The sequence below is a fragment of the Berghia stephanieae genome, chromosome 4 (assembly GCF_034508935.2).
Source record: "Berghia stephanieae isolate SIO BIC M18660-M18661 chromosome 4, UCSD_Bste_1.3, whole genome shotgun sequence".
Lineage (NCBI taxonomy): Eukaryota > Metazoa > Mollusca > Gastropoda > Nudibranchia > Aeolidiidae > Berghia > Berghia stephanieae.
Genome location: NC_088363.1, coordinates 79,862,596 through 79,867,595, shown reverse-complemented (window position 1 = coordinate 79,867,595; position 5,000 = coordinate 79,862,596).

Below are 5,000 nucleotides of genomic sequence, written 5' to 3'. Positions count from 1 at the left end.
AGTGAAATATTTCTAAAAACTACGAAGAGCAGAGGTTTTGCCGTGAATAAGGTTATAAATAATATATGCACATTTCATCTATTTATGTGTCAAATTTCATCGGAATATAAGTACTTTTCACGTATCGTTACAAAACATCAACCCAATTTGCGATTCAATGAGTGAGAAGAGGAGACAACCATTTTTGGCATGTTTTGATTGTGATACGTCATAGGGGTGTTAATTTTGTCTTACTAATCAGTTGATTATTCGACTTTCATCACAGTAAATTAACTCTCTCTCTCTCTCTCTCTCTCTCTCTCTCTCTCTCTCTCTCTCTCTCTCTCCCCCAGAAATAACATGTCATGGTCTCACGGACTGTTTTGATTGATAATTTAGCGGGCATATTTCACATCATTTGTTAACACAAAATTACCCTTCGGAAATGTTCCAAATGATCAATAGTATGAATATTTTAAAACAAAATTACGGTTAACCCTAGCCATACAGCTCTAAAACTATACAAGTTAGAGCTCTATTGATGTCTTGATCATATTTTCAGGGAAATTTGCCCTAAAGTTGCCAAGTTTCAATATCATATTCCATGTATTAAGGGAGATACAGCCACAAATCAGAATAAAATTCAGAGAAAGCTTCCCACATTTTCCGTATGTTTTTTCTCTTTGTGAGTCATCCAAATAAATGACACCTTTGAAACTGCATAACTTAAAAAAAATTATGAATGGATTTTCAACATCCAAAAAGATTTTTACTCAGTGGAGATAGGGCGAGGCGACCAAAAGAGATAGGCAGAGCCACCGCGCATGACCCACTTTCTCTGCTGGGCTTAGATACTATTTTTAGAAAGCCCTGAGATAGGGCTTTGATTTAATTTCCCCACAAAAATAGAAAAAAATGTCATAGTCAAAAGTGATGTATTAATGTCTCCATTGGTTTTTGAACCCCCCCCCCCCCCCCCCCCTTTTTTGTTTTGAATAAGTAATAATATTCGATTCGATTTTTATCGACATCCGACGGCTTTAGCCAGATCACCACAGAGTATATTGTCTGCGCATGACGGAATGGGGAGAGGTGGGGGAGGGGGGGGGGTATTGAAATTGATTTTAGTTGAACAAAGGAGGATTCATATAGGGTATTTCATATTACTTTTGAAATCAGAGAAATAGAAGAGTATAATTTCTACCATTTTATGTCTCACAGTTTGGCTGATTTTTGACCTAAAATGAGTTGCAATTGGATTATTAATTATATCTAAGAAATGAAATACCTCGATTGCAGAATTGAAATATACAATATCTTATATTCTTTAAAAGACAAGTCTCTATCAATCACATACGTTTTTTTTAAACCAAAATTTTATCACAGTAGGTAGTGCAGTCTCTGAAAGTAAGTAAACTTTTAATCGTAAATCTATTTTTTCAAAACTACAGCCTTCCCATAATTTTCATCACTGGTTTATGTATTTTCATGTTTGGAATATAATTACAAAAAATAAAAGCTGGGGTTCTGATAATTTGCTGTATTTTATTAGTTATGGGTCATTTGGTAATGGTTTAAGTAAAAATGTTATCGAGTGAAAAAGTTGATTTTTTTTCAATTAAGATATTATCGACGTTTAAAAATTTTGATCCATACAAACTTTTTGAAATCGTTGTGAGCTTGAATTATTTGAAGTGGACGGAACTATAATATGAACAATCACAAGGGTCCTTGATATTAAAAGTCTTTTTTCCAAGATCTCGGCTGCCGCTATCTCTTTTGCTACGAATGTTACTTTCTTAAAATGTACACATCAACAGATTTTTCCGTTATTCCTCTTGATATTCATTGTATCTTTCCCACGGATTTACCGCGATTTGTGTCAGGAAAAATATTCGGCTCTCTTACTTATATTTAAGGTCAAAGCGACCTGGACGTCTAAGTTGTACTACACACCAGATACCACACCTGCACCAATAGAAAGTTTCATGAATTTATTTTTCTAACAGTATTAGGCAAAATAAATGGGACTGGCTTTAAAAGTCGTTCATGATTTCAGTCGAGACAAGAAATGAATTCCTACGTTGATTTTACTGTACGAATTCTGACACTTGGTGTAGTGAAAGTTTCTAATTACAGCACTCCCAAGGAAAAGCCGGAAAATGCATTTCGATAATGGTTATATCGGGTGAGAGAAAAAGAAAAATCAAAACTGGAAAAGTTTAGATACACGTAGTCAACAGATTATAAATGAAGCAAGTCTAAAATTTTACCATAGTCAAACCCATTCATTGAATTTTATAATTCAACTTTACAAGAAAATCTGTTGAAAAAGTTTGATTCCATTGTATTTTTTGCCATAACTTAGATTTGGGACGTAATTCTCAAAGTTTATGTAATCTATCGATTCACATTATCCTTTTTGACTGTGCCTAGTCTGTGTTTTTCCATCATCCAATTGATTTTCTAACGTCTTAAGTAGTGATTCGATCCCATGCATTTTGAATGGACTCTTTTTAACTCTTGTTTCCGTGAAAACTGGAACACCATTAACCAATTATTAACCATTTGATTCAAATCAGACCGATTGAAGACCATTCATCTTTATAATTAAATCAAATTAAATGTCGTTTTCTCTTTTAAGACTGTGTTGTATCATACGTGTTAGACGTTTACCAAATGGCCAATCAGGATGAAGTCCGGGACATTGTTTTCTTCTTACAATGTTGTATGATTTTGAACGTTCAGTTTTGGGGGGTGAAGTGACGATTAAAATGTAATCTTGTCTTTCCTTAACAACTTCATCTGGCAGACACTATAATCTTTTTAAAAGTAGAAAACTTTAGGGGCTGCCTGAAGCCGGTGGTCGTGAAAATTATAACGAAAGAGTGAAAATGGAGACGCTTCGTATGGGAACAATATACATCGGTATAGTTCCCAAACGAAGCCTCTCCATTTTCACTCTTTCGCTAATCTTTTTAAATAAGTTTATTGTTTTCATGGTAAAGTATATTCAGTAAAACGTCTGAATTTGTTTCACCGTAGACAACATCTTTATGTGGGTTTCTAGCGAAAAATAAAAACAAGACACAAATTTGGTTACTTCTGGTATCTTGGTAAAATTTTATTCAACCCAATATCGGAGTTATTCCACGCGCATTCTATTTGTGCGGGTATTTGGTGAAAAATGTCTTCGAACAGACAAGAGATCAGCGAAGTCCCAGGTTTGAGAGTTTTTGCCAAGATGAGGGTCATTTAAATTTAAATCGATCGATATTTGAAGGACGAGTTTTCTGGCCAAATTTTCCAATATGGGTTTTTCCAGAGTACGACAGTTTGGAAGCCAAACTTCGTTTTTCTTTGATCACATCCGAATAACTGTTTTTTCCGTGATGACGTATGTAGACAATAACCTTATGTTGTTTATTTTCAGTGACGTAGCACCGTATCTCACAAAGTAATGACCTGTGATCCTGGAGCTCCAACGTTTTACTATGATCTATATTTCCTATATGTCACTTGTAACATATACTTTTCAATTCTGTGAAAAAGACACCTTCTCTTAGCTTCATTTTCGAAATACTTAAATAACCTTATAACAATGTTTTACACTGCGGTGATTTTTCATTTCAAAATTTATTGTTTTAAATGATTCAAAGAACGACAATACGCCACTGAAAATTGTGAAGGTTATGAGTGCGAAATTTTGTTATTTATTATTTTCGCCACGTTCTTCAAGGATATGTTCGCATGCTTTCTTTATGACATTATGTTGTTATCAATGGATACCGTAGAGATGTGTAAATTTTGAACTATGAGTGACTGAATTTTTCCGAGATTTTTAATATGGTGTTAATAAGCTAACTTGAATGAATTGATTATTTATCTTTAACAAGGCTTGAAACAGTGTAAGTGCGTTGAATCTAACTTAGTTGGGTTTTTTAAAGCTAGCTATTTCCTTATTTTTGTCAGTAATTTTTTGTTCTTGAATTAAATTTGTTGTTTTATTTAAAATAGCCTCACTTGTTCTACAATCTGTTTTTTTTAAGAAGATGGAATCCTGTGATGATGGTGACGAGAGTTGAGATGATGATGAGGGAGAAGATAATGAGGATGATGATGAGGAGGAAAATAATGATGATGAGGAATCTGGTTTTTTTAAAGGTGGGACTTTGTGATGATGATGAAGAGAGTTGAGCTGATGATGATGATGATGATGATGATGATGATGATGATGATGATGATGATGATGATGATGGTGGTGATGATGATGATGATAATGGTGGTGGTGGTGGTGGTGGTGGTGGTAGTGGTGGTGGTGGTGGTGGTGGACTTCTTGATGTTGGTGCCAATTGAGATGGGGTGGGAATTCCTTGTGTCACTTTTCTTTTCTTTCTTTCTGGCTCTGATGGAAACAATTTATTTTTATTTCTGTCAAACAATTCAGGGAGGTTGGCTTTGTCACCATCTCTGAAGTGACAAGAACACACTCTTGATGATGATGTTGGATCTTTTGTCCTTTCACCTGAAATGAAAAGATTTAAAAAAAAAACAATAATTCTGTTGGGCATATTGGGTATATTATTGAATTTGATAAGTACTTTGTTTTAGACTATCTTGTTTGACACCAGCTCAATGCATGATAAATCAAAGGTGTGCAAGAGACTAGGTTACTGGTGGGTCTCTCGCCTGTCTTTTATGAAATCGCACATTCAGCAAAATGTCGCACTTCCTCATTACTTCTTTTGATGATTTTGACTAGGTATATATAAAAATAAGAATTCTTAAATTTACACAGTTAAAGTTGATCTTGGGGTTGAGTGTGGCAAGACTTGCGTTTTCTCTTTATTTCAGTCAGTACTGTACTGGACAGTGCGGTGATGGAAACTTTGGAGTGTCAACAATCGGGCACAGGTAAAGGAGAGAGGTCCCTGCCGCCATCTTGCTTTGTTCACACAGAGTTGCCACCTCGGCTGTCGGGGAGGGGAGGCATGGCAGAGAATCAGAAAAACTTTCCAAAA